Here is a 15,765-nt window from a genome sequence, read left to right as displayed (position 1 = left end):
CCAGGCTATTAAATGACCAATCTCTTGTTCCTTGTTACCTTATGGAACTCATAAACATGTTAGCAAATAGCACTGGTATGCTCTGAGTTAAGCATTTAGCAACTAGAAATTAATAGATCAAACCCACTAGCTACTCTATGAGAGAAAGATGAGCCATTCTGCTTCCAAAAAGGATATGGACTCTGGACCCGACTGTGAGATTCCAGTCTGTCCTATTGGCAATAGCATTTGGTTCAGCACAAACTCCCCAGGATTTAGGTCAGTGCTTGTGCACAGGCTGGGCATACCTCTGTGCACCTGTTGGCCTGGAGACATAGTAGTAATAAACTAGGTAAAGGTACTCCTGGGGGAATATCTTTAGCAATGGCAAGGGACCACACTCTCAAATCTATAGACTATTGCAAGCCCTCTATAAGAAAAACCAAACACTCCAATTAAAAAGGGAATAAAACACACACACACAGTTCACCAAAAATGACACTCGAATGGCTAATAAGCACTTGAAAAAGGGTTCTTCATCATTAGCCATCTGGGAGATACAAATGAAAACAACAATGAAATATCACCTAATTCCGTCAAGGACAGCTCTACAAGACAGTTCAATGACAACTGAAAACTCAGAAAACAAATACCAGAGGTGTGAAGAGGTCAGAATACTCATGCACTGCTGGCCGGCCAGTAAACATGTACGACAATGGTGGAAAGCAATATGGTGCCACCTAAAATAACTGCGAATGGAAAACCCATGATTTGGCCATCTCTCTGCTGGCTATACACTCTGAAGAAGTAAGAAACACAACATGAAAATACATATGCACTTTTATGTTCGTAGTTCTGCTGTGTACAAGAGCAAGGCGTTGGAAAGCCTAAAATCCCATCAGTAGAAGAATCGATGAAGAAACGTTGGTACACACACAAGGAATGCTATCTATTGTTAAAAATATTAATGCAACTACAAAGCTCCTAAGACATGGATAGACATGGAGAATGTTATGCTGAGCAAAGTTAGTCAATTACAAAGAGCAAATACTGTATGTGACTTAAGGCTTATTTATCACTTCGTTGTTTGTACAGCTTAAAGACGACTTCTTCAGATGGGGCCTCAACACAGCTTGTGTCAGTTTTATTTAAAGGGCAGAGATACAGGACCAAACAATTCCTGCCATAGAGCACTGTCTCATGGTTACCCCAAATTAACGGACATGCCTAAAATGGTGATCAGTGACGTTCAATGGGAATTTAGAGGATAGTGGGATATGTCTGTCTCTGAGAACGTGATTTCATTTCTGTTGGTGGGAAAACCCAGGACAGGCATCCTGCCTTTGAAGAAAAGGCTTAACATTACTTATATAACTCCCAATGGGAGAATCTTCCCAGTATAATATTACTAATCACACATTTTTTACCGTTTCTTTTCAACCCTTAGGCTAGATTTTAGATATTATCTTTTCAATGTATACAGCATTCTTTATACACCACAAGATAATTATGTGATTATGGGGACCCCACTGAAGGATCTTGGTTTTCCCTTAAACACACCTGTTGTAAAGAACTGAAATATTAATTTGGACTTAAAGCTGAAATATCCTAGTGTGAGAGGCAACGGAGCTTTCCCAAGATGGTAGACTTGGAAGTCAGTGGGCTTTGCTTCAAATCTCTTATGTTGAGGTAGCCAATAATTGGTGACTTAAAATTACTATTTACTTGCTAGTTTCATACTTTCCTTTTGTGTGTCTGTGTGTGACTCATTTTAGTCTTACACACATAGTTTGCCTTAGTGAATGATGGTTAATAAAAGTTTTGCCTTGCTTCTAATAACCATTGTTTTCTTAACAATGTTCAATTACTTAAGTTTTAACCTGTATAGGTTAAAAGATTAATCTAAAAGATTTCCTACTTCTGTATATTTTTCTTTTTTCAATAGAACTTTAAATTCTACACCATTGGTTAGATTAATGATACTATTATTAATATTACCAAATGTTTCATGGAGGTTACTTAAATTATTTCTCAACAAGCTGATAGTTCTGCCTTTAAAGTAAACCAGGTTTTATAATATACACTTTAGATTAATGAATGGTATCGAACTCAAAGCATAAGCCCTAATCTAAGAACAAATTGTTCTTTCAATGCTCTCCACAACATACTTGCCATGAAGTGACCATTGAAGATATGTGTATGATATCTGAAAGGATATCATCTGGGGTTAAATGTTTGTCATAAAAGCAGCGATATAAGTGAGGCTTAAGTTAAGTCCACCTGAAAGGAGAACACCAGTCCATGTGATCCAAGGATTATAAATAAGAAAATTCAAGATCAGAGGAGGAAATTGTATTAGCGTTTAAATTCTAGCAGCTGGTTTCCAGAAGGCTATGGATAACAATAGAAGTCCAGAATCCAATTGCAGAGGGTCCTTGCAGATTCAGCTTCCATTGAACTCTCTGAGACCATTGACTAAGGAATAGTCTTGACCTCAGGCAGTGTGCATTGGAAAGTGGATTACTGCAGATATAGTGAAGTTAAAATTTATCATGTTATCATTTGTTTTCTCTTCTGTCCCTTTTAAAAGTCACTCTACTTTCTATTATAGTCTCTTTTCTCTTGGATTGAGATTTTTCTGTTTTATTTTGTTGTTGCTGGTTTTCTTGTATAATTTTCTATAATGAAAGCCAAGATATGTAAATCCATGAAGTCAGTACCTACATTAACAGTTTTCTGGGGTTATGTAGTGGGTTATGCATTGGGCTGCTAACCACAGGGTCAGCAGTTCAAGCCACCAGCTACTCCATGGGACAAAAAGTGTGGCTTTCTACTCCTGTAAATATTTAAAGTTTTGAAAATCTACAATGGCAGTTCTCTTCTGTCCTGTAGGGTTGCTATGCGTAGGAATCAACTCAATGGCAGCAGTGGGTTGTTTTTTTGGCGGGGGGAGGGTGTTCAGGGTTATGACAGGAGTAGAACAATGGGAGGTAATAATAATGGATACAAGTATGAAGAAAGTGTCCTAAAACAGATTGTTGTGATGACTACACAATTCTTTTTAACATAATTCAAACTATCAAATTGTATGGTATATGAGTTACATGTCAATACAATGTTTAGAAATTATATTAAATATTTTTCTTGCAAAAATACTACATACAAGTCCTTGCCCACATATAGTGTAGGGACAAAAGACAGGATCACAAAGGATAAAGTCACATAATTATTAAGTGAATTATACTGCATTCCAGAAGGTCAATGCTACAGAAAATAAAAGAAAATATAAAAAACAAGGTCTGTGCAGTGAAAAACTCGGTGGGATTAAGGTCACTCGAAAATATACTGGCCAAGTTGTGTTGCGCTAATGTGGAGGCCTTAGGATAGACATTTGAAGACTGGGATGCAGCGAGCCAAACAGATAGGTAGCTGCCAACAAAAGCTGTCCAGGTGGGGTTGGGGTTGGGGGAAAGAGCTGGTGCCAAAGCCTGTAGTTCCAGGCTGTGGATATGGTATGGAGTGGCTTGTGGCTGAATGAAAATTATCACAAGGGTAGGAGATGAGACAAGAAAGTCTAAGTTAGGGTTGATCTTTGGATTTTATGGGACATTAGAAGAACTTCAGTTGTAACTGGAAAGGCAACGACTGGCAGAGTTTTTATGAGAGCACCCAGGGTGTTGAGGTGAGCAGAGGCTGGTGTAGAGGGAGAGGGGGTGGAAGTAAGAGCACACAGGTGAGTCAGGTGGAGGCTGCTCTAGTAAACTAGGGGAAGGATAGGGGATGCTAGGTCAGACTATAGCAAGACAGACCATGAGCAGAATCCAGCTGTGGACAGGATTTCCTGAAAAACCTAGTGCAAATTAGAAACAATTGTAGACTATCATACCACATAAGTTCTTAGGAGAGGAATTCTAGCACCAAATTCTCAAATTACAGATCAAGAGCCTGAGCTCCACAATGTAGATACTGAGTTACTTCACAAGGACAATGTCCCTGGAAGAGGAAAGATGACCTACGGGTATCTCAATGTCTCATTTTACCCCAAGCCTTGTTGCCAACGATGTAGCAAAGGTCTCAAATAAACCAGTTCCACTTGGAGGAACCATGACAACGAGACTGAACATTACATTTTTCCTGTAACGGGTCCCTCCTGACACAATGGGCTACTTCTCTATAGAGAAGGTAACATTTTTTCTTGGTAGTGGTAGCCAGTCCTAACTAATAACTGTGTTCTCAGGGAAGACATGCAGATTAGACTGCCCTTTTAGTGTACTGATAAATAGTAATTCTTAGTAAAATCATGGAATCTTCTCATGACATTGATGATGTTTACTGCTATGAATCAGTCCTCATCATTGGTTGTCAACACTGACATTTCTCACAAAGGTCTCTTCTGTTCCTTTGATACAGTCTACAGAGCTATCTGGCTCTCAGCAGGAGAGATCTTTTAGGCAGTACCAAAACCCTTTAGAAATAAAAGCATCCCTTCCCACACTTTTCAAATTTATGTGATATCAGTAGGGACCTTTTGCCAACAACACCTCTACTTATGTTTAATAAAAGAACCCTCATAGCAAGTTCCTAAAGACTGGTGGAGTTATTTTCCACATACACTCAACTGAACTAAGGGGGGAACAAAGCCAAAGCAATTTGGAAGAAAGGTTCTTTCTTTGCCTCTATTTCCTAGCACTGTTATGCAAATGTTCTCCCCTCTTATTAATTACATGTAATTGATGGAAGCCCTAATTAATCAAATATAACTTATACTTGGATCAAGAATGCAAAGTGTACAGTTTTTTCCCCAAAATACCACATGTTACTGGTTGGGTTTTTGATAGTCTAGTAGAAGAATCTATTTTTATTCCTTGAATACAGACCCATCAGTTAGCTGGAGAAGTATCCAAAAGCATGTTGAGAGACTGGAAGAATTGATCTTGACTCAAAGCCAGCTCTGTTCATTCCATAAAGCTGCTCATTCAGCTTTCATGGTGGCTTTAATATAGTCTATCTATGCCAACTATTATTTATATATCACTTTTTATTCCAATGACTAAGTTCAAGCTCTCTCTCAACACTGACAACAGACAAAACAAGCTTATTTCTAACATTTTTGATAATTATCCTTTCTTGTTTTTGCCTTTATCTCTAATGCCCATGTCATCACATTATTTTCTAGAAGTGACAAAGTAATCTAGCAGTGTTCTTATCAAGTAATGGGACACAGAATCTGATATTCCTGAAATCTGAAGTCACACATGCTTTTTAAGCACAAATAGCAAGGTTCTGTCCTTATCTTCTACCATTCACTGACTCAGGACCCCACAAAAAAAGATTCAAGGAAGATTAGTTGCCTCAAATTTGCTACATCTATTCATAGGCGATGTTCTTGGAACCCATGTGATGCCAATCTGCTTGCCTAAATCTTGAGTAGAAAAAAAGCCAGAAAAAGTCAGAGATTGTGTTAGAAAATGGGAAACAAGCCCAGCTTCAATAGGAAAAGCGATTTTGACAAGAGAAATTCATGAGTATGTGGGGGCAGAATCTGGCTTTGAAAATGACATGTTTACAGGAAGATGATGTGTTCATGTCTGCTTAAATACTTTTGTGTGGTTATTAATATTCCCCGAACATAACAAACTCGCCAGGCATATGTTTCAGCTACAATCAAATCAAATCTCTGCATCATCAGTCAGAATAACATGCAAAGCGTATTGGAATCCACATGGCATTGTAAGTAAACAACCAACCTTGAGTCTGGGAAAGAAAGAGTGCTGCTCCAGGTCCCAATTCCAGCGCCCGGGAATCTGGCAATGAGGGAAAGAAATAAATTACAAACCCGATGGAGTAGTCGTTCTTTGGAGCTGCAGGGTAAACCATGAAGAAAGTGTGTGTCAGGATTCTGTTGAATCCCAACAGAGACAGGCTACATTGAACTAACTGCTGCCAATAAAGGAGAGATATGATTCAAGAATGGGGAGGGAGATGGTTTCAATAGGCTTATTGTAAAGCTGTGGTATTCTATTGAGTTACTTCATAGGCTCTTAAATTGGCTTCACACTGCTCTTCTCTCCAACTATGACCTGTCATTTTGCTCAGTTTCTATTTTAACAGGAAAGCAGCTTAGAAGTAGATATATTGTCTGGAACGGAATGGTTTATAAATTGTCACCAATGTAAGCAAACCAGAAATGTACTAAAAGATTATTTCTGTGGGGCAGGAACCCCTAGACACTAATGAGGACCCTTGACAACAGCCCCTACTATATACCTGATGTGGTTTGCCAACCAGACTCATGACTATCACTAGGGAGCTTATTCTGACCAGCTGAGCTTGATTTACAGTTCAACAAGGTCCCTAAATGGTTCTTGTTCATAGCTAAGTAATTATTTAAGTTGCACAGGTTCCAGAAAAATTAACTTCAAAAATATAACGCTGTAAATTGAAGAAAGCTAACATTTTCTGCTTGATCTTTTGGCCTTAGAAGACACCTTATTTTTATTATCCCTCAAGCTTGCTAACTGGCCGTATCTCTTGGAATCCCTTTGATTAAAATGACAAAATACACACCCATGCACACACAATAATTGTATATGAATAAAAGGAAAGAATAAGACAACAAATAAAATGAGGAAACATTAATATAAATATACAGGATCATACAGCAACATGTTCATGATTTCAGTTATAGCTGAAACAAATTCTCTCACAAAGTAATAGCTCATCAACAAGTCACATTTGTCTCATGACTATCTTACTAAAGCAACAAAGAGAAACCTCCACAAACATTTTGAAATCATTTAACAAAAATAATTCTAGGATTCTCTGTAGAAGATCCGATTAACATGTATCAATATCTGGAGTAATCATAGTAACTCTGTCTGAGTCACACACACCCTCACTAGCCAATGGGATAAGCAGTCTTATTCAAATCTTAGAAACTTCAAATGAAAATGATTTCCCTATGAAAAATCTAGATATTGTTACTTAAAGGAAAGAGAATGGGTGTTAGACGGCAACAAGAAGAAACACGCCTTACTTTTTATCTTTTAAGTTTATATTTCTAGAATTATTTATGAGAACCTTCTTGTCTCAGACAAATTGTCACTCATGTGGGATAATCCAAGGTGGACAGTCCCGAGCCTCGGAGAGAGAAGGAGGGAGAGAGTAGACTCTTCATTGCTGTGCAAGGCGAACGGAAGCACAGGCTCAGAACTTCAGAAAACAAAACAAAACAAAAACGAATTTCACTGCCATCAAGTTGATACCCACTCGTAGCAACCCTACAGGACAGGATATAACTGTCTCTTTGAATGTCTGAGACTTTAACTCGGCACGAGTAGAAAGCCCCATCTTTCTCTGGCAGGATTCCAGAGAAATTATTTTTTTTTCTGACATACATGGGAAGGCTTAAAGAATGCTGGGTTTCAAACACATGGCACTCAATGGAAATCAAGAACTAAGATCGGAGTTATGCGACTACTGCGTGACCAGACAAACTGAAAAATGTATCCGTGAATGTAAACTTGCTCAAAAGGTTAGACTGTGATTCCCAGGCGCCCGCGCCGCACCAGGTGGTTCCTGCCGCGCACTCGCCATGGCAATGGGCGGCGGCTGCGGCGTCCTGGAGCAGGAAGACGCGGTGCTGTTCTGGGGAGGAACAGGCCAGAGTGATGCTCTGACATCCGGGATGATACAGCGCTGATCAAAGCCTGTGATAAAGCTGTAGCTTCCTTTAAGAATGCTCTAAAGAATGGAGACATTTGTGAAGCTACTGACAAACCAAAACTCACGCCTAAGAGAAAGCCTACTAAGAAGAAAAAGAGCCAGAAAAAGAACGTCACGACTCCATGAAGCAGTGGAAAGTTGGTGATAAATGTTGTGCCATTTGGTCAGAAGATGGCTGCATTTCCCCAGCTGCCATCACTTCCATTGATCAGAAGAGAGAAACTTGTGCTGTGGTTTACACCGGATATGGAGACAGAGAGGAGCAGCATCTGTCTGATCTACTTCTTGCAACCTTTGGAGGAGTTCATAATGTAGACCAGAATGCTCAAGAGAATGAAAATGAAAGGCAAATTTCAACTGCTGAAAGTGAGAGCTCCTCCAGGTCCCTTGGAAACAAACCCAATACCAAGTCTAAAGCAGCACCAGGGAGCTCCTTTCTACCTCCACCCCCACCCCCCTCCCAATGCCGGAGGCATTCCGGCATCCAGGCTGGGGCCAGGAAAGCCAAGCCTCAAGTTCAATGGACCACCACCCCACCCCCACCTTTCCTATCATGCTGGCTACCTCCATTTCCTTCTGGCCCACCAATTATTTCCCCACCACCTCCCATATGTCCAGATTATCTTGATGATGCTGATGCTCTGGGAAGTATGTTAATCTCTTGGTACATGAGTGGCTATCATGCTGGCTATTACATGGGTGTCAGACAAAATCAAAAAGAAGGAAAGTGTTCGCATTTCAATTAAGGAGTAAGTCTACCATGACTAAGCTAGTGAATCTTTTGCTCTTTTTTAAAGTGCCTATTTTGTGGAAAACAAATCTTTAAATATTGAAGTTTGATAATATTGAGGACATTTGTATGCCATAACTCACCAAGGAAAGTTTGATACCTAACCCTACTAGAATTTTCAGAGTGCCGAATTATCATCTCCCCAAATATTTCCTGGTTATTTCTGGGTAGAAATTTAATCCAGCCTTTGGATCTAATTTCCTATCTGTTAGAAATACTGCAAACAAAAGTTTTAAAATAAAGGAGGGGAAGGAGAACTCATCTAGATTAGGAGAAAATTAAGAAACCCAACAGCCGAAGGCAGTGTTGTATCCTATATTGGACTGATGCTGCTTTCAAAATATGTAATAAAAAAAAACTCAGAATTTTAAACTATGTGCTGTATGTAAAATACTGGCTAATTGCTTATTTTTAGAATTATCTTTTAAGGTGTTTTGTCATTCATAGGAGGATGTTTTAATTTGTATGCTGAAGTGTTTGAGAGTGAAGTACTACAGTATTTCTTACATGTTTTTAAACGATTTAGCAAACAGTATGTATGTTTATGCATAAAGAATAAATCACAGTTAATGAACATAAGTGGCATGTATGCAGGTATTTCTTATACCATATCTTTTTATATTTTCTGTATGTGGTCTGAAAGTGCTTAATAAAAATGTTTAATTTTTGTGCTAATTAAAATAATTTAGACTGTGACTCAGATGGTAGAGTTACTATGACATCTAATAGGTAAAGAGGGGGATGACATCAAGAGAGAATTTAAGGCTATTTTCACAAATATTGTGGAATAAATGCAGCAGTGTTTAAGTGGTAAGGTTTGTGTATTAATGTCCCTTCTTATAAAAAATTAAGATTCTATCATTTAATACTTGCATCTAAATGAACTTCAGCGATCCATGCAACTCCTCAAACAGAAACAGAGTGGCTCTTGGATAAAACGGTTAGTGACAGGGGAAGAATTGGGGGAGTGAGTTAAAACTCAATACTCAGCAACTTATAACTTGATTGAACAATAACTTTTATAGCAATATTGAAAAAAACAAACATGTTTTAAGCAAAATCCAGCTGATGTGGAGTCTGTTTAAGTAAACAGCTGCCCTACATTCCTCTTCATAGAGTATAATAAATCTTTCTAGCCTTAATAAAACAAAACAAAAAAAAGCCTACAAAATGAGGTAGCCAAGGAGGACAGAGTGGAGGAGAAGAATAACTAATGACGGGGGGAAGGAGAAAACATACACTATAGAGGTGAGGAGAAGGCAGGAAATATGGAAAGAAAGGGAACCAAGGACTTGAGAGAGGAAATCAAAGACGAAGGCGGGCAATAGAATGAAATGAAGGCAGGGACGAGAAAAGAGGAGATGAAAAGTGGGGAGTTGTTCAGGGCCATTGAGTCAATTCTGATCCTTAGCGCGCGTGTGTGCACACACACTTACACACATACACCATGGATACATATCATATACGACTCATTCACAAACACACACATGTCTTTTGATTCAAGATGCGGTTTTCTCCCTTAAAGATCTATAGAGTCTCAGCAACACCGTGAGACATAAAAAATATCAGCAATGGGCTTTTAAGGAGAGTTGTAATCATTAAGTTGTAAAAAGTTGCACGGTCAAAACTTGAGTGATAGACTTACAACAAGAAAAAGAGGAGCTATTGAGGATGCTGATGGACAGCCAAAACCCTCATGTGATTGAAGCCAGTGATGTCAAGATTTAGGGTCATGGTTGCATGATAAATCCAAATTAATCGACCTAATAAAGTGCTGAGTGCTTCTGCTCTACTCCTAGATTTTATTGTGTGTGTAGAGTCAAGAATCTTAAAAACTTGCCAATATCCATCCAAGGCACAACAATTGGTCCCTATTTGCCTGCATCAAAAGAAGAGGAGATTCAGACATGGAAGGAGGATGTGGAATGTGTGGATAATTGCCCACCTATCAATATTGAACATTTTGAGCAAATATTCAATAGAATAATTCTGATCCTATGGTGAGAAATACAGAACAGAATTTCAAATTCTTATGAAGTCTAGAATTTATGAAACCAAGGAGACTAATGCACTCCTAAAACTTTTGCCCTGAGAGAACCACAAAACTTCAAATAAAAATTTGCCTTGCAATATTGTTAAAACTAAGCAATGTTGTTAGGTGCCATCAAGTCAATTCCGACTCATAGCTGCCATGTACATTAAAATGAAACACTGCCCAAACCTGTAGCATTGTTACAATTGTTTCTATATTTGATTCTTGTAATTGCTCTTATGTTTGAGCTCATTGTTGTAGCTACTGTGTCAGACTATCTTCTCCAAGGCTTCTTCTTTTTTGCTGCTCCTCCACTTTACCAAGCACGATGCCCTTTTCCAGCCACTGGCCTCTACTGAGAATGTGTCCAAAGTGTATGAGAGAAAGCCTCACCTTCCTTGTTCTATGGCGCATTCTGGCTGTCCTTCTACCAATACGTATTTGTTTGTTCTTTTGGCAATTCACCAGGCAGGGGTTAACTGCTGAACAGATCATCCATTGCTCATATGTAAGTTTAGGATAAGGCTGAAACATTGAAAACAAGTCCACAAGAGCCAAAATATGACCTTGAGTCTATCCCACCTGAAATCCAAGAAAATCTCAAGAACGGATTTGCAGCATTGAATGCTAAAGATAGAACCCCTGATAATCTGTGGGAGGACATTAAGGCCTGTAGGAGGTGGTCAGTCAGCTGGTCAAGGTGTTTCTTGGTGGGTGACTAATTAGTCCCCTGTGCCTCTGTTTACCCAGCAGCTAAAAAGCATTGTGAGATAAGTCAGTTGTTTATGACCTCTTTAAGATTCTTTTGAACCCTGCATGTCATTGTGCTTATCTTAGAATACAGAGCTTTTATTATTCAAGTGTTTAGACAGGGGGCCGAGTTAAGTAAAGTTTTCCTTAACCTATATATTTATAGGTTCAGTAGTAGGGTAGCAGATGGACATTGGGCCTCCTCATGCATAATCCCCCAATACAATAGCACCTCGCCCTGCTAAGCAGCCATTGCAGGATACCCATCTTCCCGACATGATCACTGAAGACAGCCGTGTGTGTAAGCAAATGTGGTGAAGAAAGCTGATGGTGCCCGGCTATCAAAAAAAGATATAGCGTCTGGGGTCTTAAAGGCTTGAAGGCAAATAAGCGGCCATCTAGCTCAGAAGCAACAAAGCCCACAGAGAAGAAGCACACGGCCTAAGCGAACACAAGGTGTTGAATGGACCATGTAGCAGACACCAAGGAACAAAAACAATCATTGTGTGATCACCTTCCTCACATAATGGCTGAAGACGAAAGTGTGCATAAGCAAGTGTGGTGAAGAAGATGGATGGTGCCCGGCTACTGAGAGATATAGCGTCTGGGGACTTAAAGGCTTGAAAGCAAACAAGCGGCCATCTAGCCCAGAAGCAACCGAGCCCACACGGAAGCAGCACACCAACATAGGTGACCATGAAGGACAGAGGAGACCAGGTCTCCAACATCAAAGGTGGGGTGGTGGTGAGAATCACATCACCGTAAAAGAGGGGGAGTGCATGATGGGGACCCAATGCCCACCTGTAGAGAGCTGAACACCCCTTCCAGAGGGGTAGGGAGGAGGAGATGGGCCACACAGGGTTCAGTGTAACAACAATGAAACTCAAAACCTTCCTCTAGTTCCTGAACGCTTCCTCCCCTCCCAATCATCATGACCCCAATCCTACCTTGCCTTGCGGACCTGGTTGTACCAGAGGATGTACAGTGGTGCAGTGGGGATCTGGAGGCACAGGGAATCTAGGACAGACAAACCCTTCAACACCAGCGGTGGGAGAGGCGACACCAGGAGGGAAGGGCTTGTAGAAAGGGAGAACCGATCTCAGAGATCTATGTGTAACCTCCTCTCTGGGAGATTGTCAAGGGGGAGGCAGGTGAGGGGAGACGCCGCGGAGTGTAAGATAAGATATAATAATTATTTATAAACTATCAAGGGACCAGGGGTGGGATCAGGGAGGGAGGGGGATGGGGGAAAAAAAAGGGAAACCGAGCTGATTCCAGGAACCCAAGTGGAAGGTGAATTATGAGAGTGACGAGTGCAACGAATGTATAAGGGTGCTTTGCTCATTTGATGTATGCACAGATTGTGATAAGAGCCTTATGAACCCCAATAAAAATATTTTTTAAAAAAGTTTTCCATAGATAAGAGGTTTAGAATGTTTTTTAGAGCAAGTGCTTTCATGTTTGTTTTGTAACCATTCCCTTGTAAGAAGAGCATAAAAACCAAGCTTCAAATATACTGGGGACTTCAGTCCATCAGACTGGTGTCCTCCCAATCCCATACTTTGTACATATCTCTTTCTTTTCCTTTCATCCACACGACTTATTTTGAATGCAGCTTGATGTGGGATAGCTGGTCTAATCACCCACAAAGACCATCATTCATGAAGAAAGAAAAAGAAGAAAATATGGGGCGCGGGGAAGCAAAGATCAAAGTGGATGTCAGAAGAGACTCTGAAACTTGTTCTGAATGGTAGAGCAGCTAAAGCAAGCAAATGGAATAAGGGTTGAAGTCAAAGGAATGAATGGAAAATTTCAAAGGGCACCTTGAGAAGACAAACTAAATATTTTAATCAAATATGTAAAGACCTAGAACTAGAAAATCAAAAAGGTAGCACATGCTAAGCATATCCAAAACCAAAAGAACTGAAGAACAAGTCATGCTTCAAGTTGAACTCTTGAAAAATTCTATGGTAAAAATACTGAATAATTCAGGAAGCATCAAGAGGAGGTAGAAATACTACACGGAGTAACTATACCAAAAAGAACTAGTCAACATCCCACAGTTAAGGAGCTGGCATATGGCCAAGACCCGCTGGTGCTGAAGGAAGTTCAGGCAGCACTGAAATCATTAGCCAAAAACGGCTCCAGGAACGGATGGAAGACCAATGGACATGTTTGGGAAAGTTTCGACAAGTTGAAGAAGCTCTGGAAGCACTCAACTGCCTATGCCAGGAAATTTATAAGACAGCTACTTGGGAAACTCACTAGAAAGGATCTATATTTATTCCCATTCCTAAAAAAGTGACTCAACAAAATCTTCCAACCATATCACAATATATTGATTAAGCATGCAAGCAATTTTTTCCTTAAGATTATCCAACAACAGTTGCAGCAGTACATTGTCAGGAAACTGCCAGAGGTTCAGGCCAGATTCAGAGGTGGGCATCGAACAAGGTATATCATTGCTGGTGTCAGATGGATCTTGGCTCAAAGCAGAAAATACCGAATGATGTTTACTTGTGTTTTATTTATTATGCCAAGGTATCTGGTTCTGTGGACCATAATAAACTATGTATAACTTTGAGAAAAATGGGAATTACAGAACACTTGATCACACTCATTCAGAACTTGTACATGGATCATGAGGCAGTTGAGTGAACAGAACACGGTGATACTGCTTGGTTTAAAATTAGGAAAGGTGTGCCGCGTTGTGCCGCAGTGGAAAACGGAAGGCGCTCAACAAGGTGGATTGACACAGTGGCCGCAGCAATGCGCTCAGGCAGGAGAACGCCCGCCAAGGAGGAAGGTGCGGGACCGTGCAGCGTTTCTTTCTGTTGTGCATGGCGTGCTGTGCGTCAGAACCCCCTGGATGACATCGAGCAACAGGAATGACAGACAAATTCAATCTTCTTTTATTGCAAGTCTTCTCAGACCATTGCTATGTCGAGAGTAAAAAATGAAACAGGCAGTATTTCCAAGCTGATTTAATCGGAACGCGTTTGGGGAAATCCTTGTTTGGGGACTATTAGCAGTTTTACTGGATTTATGGATGGTGAGAGCGAGAGAGGAATATGCGATGGCTTCTACGCTTCTGACTAGGGCAAGGGGGTTTCAGTAAAGGTTTGGAGATATCAATAATTTGTTTAATATTCTTCCTGTTAGGCTGGAAATCCCTATTGAGGAGAGAAACGTTTGTTTGAACTTTGGTTGGGGGAGATATAAATTTCATCAGATTAGGAGATGAGATCACTGAGAATAAGCGCACAAGGTTTAAGAAGAGAAAAGGCCAGAGTTTGTCTGGGAGCACGAACAGAACACAAAGTGAATTTACAAGGAACAATCAGAAATATCAGAGCATAAACAGAGATGAAGAGGTCAAGTCATCTAAGAAATAATATATATATAAATGTTTTTTACTTTGGAAACTATGTTTTTAATCTTCATGAGAGGGCATGAGTGGAATACTGAATATACATACCACATTGCAAAGAGTAGAAAATCTAAGGGAAAGTGTGAGAATGAAGAAGATTCTTTGCAAATAAATGATTGTACAAGTAAAAAGGGACCAAAGAATACTGATTGTGGAGAATGATTAGTATGTGTATACACTAAAAGCAAAAAGAAGTTGGAGAATAAATAGTTGAAATTTTAGAAGAAAAGTTAATTCGTTAATGGAATAAAACTTTCAACAGCTTTAAACTAAATAACTCTGTAAAAGAGGATAGAAATAAATAAGATGAAGTGAAATGATTGTCAAGGTATTAAAAGTGATGTAGTAGTTAAATTATTCTCTCAAGGTTATTTGTGGGCCTTAAGGAGTCATCATTTTAGAATTCTAGAAATGTGGTTGATATTTTTTATAATGAATTAATGAACACATATTTATCGATTATTAAAAATGTGTTAGATACTGTGCTAGGCAGTGAGAATTCTGGGGTAGACGCACTTTCTATTCAACTTTATGTTTGAAGTCCTAATAAATAAAGGGAAATAAAGTCATGCAAAATGGTAAAGAAAGAAGAAAACTATCTCCAATTGCATATGCTACAATCATACACACAGAAAAATCCCAGGAACTCAGGAAGAAAATTACTATAACTACATGAAAACTTCAGCAATGTGACATACAAATATTCGTTGGATTCCTCTACACCAACAAATACAATCCTGAAGAGGAAAAATGTCTTTTATAATAACTGCCAAAAGATGAAATAGTCAGAAATAAACATAACCATAGAAACAAAAGATTTGTGTAAAGAAAACTATGAAGTACTACTGCTAGGAAAATTAAAAGAAACCAACAAAAAAGGGATTATGTACTCCATTCATTGCTAGGAAGACAACATTGAGAAAATGTCAATACTATCCTAAATAATCAAGGATACATCAACACTGCTGTAGAAGTTGTAAAAACCAATCACTAACTTTTTATGGAAAGGAAAGTGATCCTGAATAAGCAAAGCACTACCGAAGAGAAACAAAGCAAAAT

At 39.3% G+C, this 15,765-nt stretch overlaps 1 pseudogene; it reads left to right on the top strand.

The window, feature by feature from the left end:
* Nucleotides 1-7,573: 7,573 nt before the first annotated feature.
* On the top strand, nucleotides 7,574-8,792 carry LOC142422454 (survival motor neuron protein-like; annotated as a pseudogene).
* Nucleotides 8,793-15,765: the final 6,973 nt, after the last annotated feature.

The sequence above is a fragment of the Tenrec ecaudatus genome, chromosome 12 (genome assembly GCF_050624435.1).
Source record: "Tenrec ecaudatus isolate mTenEca1 chromosome 12, mTenEca1.hap1, whole genome shotgun sequence".
NCBI classification, from domain to species: domain Eukaryota; kingdom Metazoa; phylum Chordata; class Mammalia; order Afrosoricida; family Tenrecidae; genus Tenrec; species Tenrec ecaudatus.
Note: the sequence above shows the minus strand (reverse complement) of the source record. Positions and strands in the feature narration are given on the sequence as shown.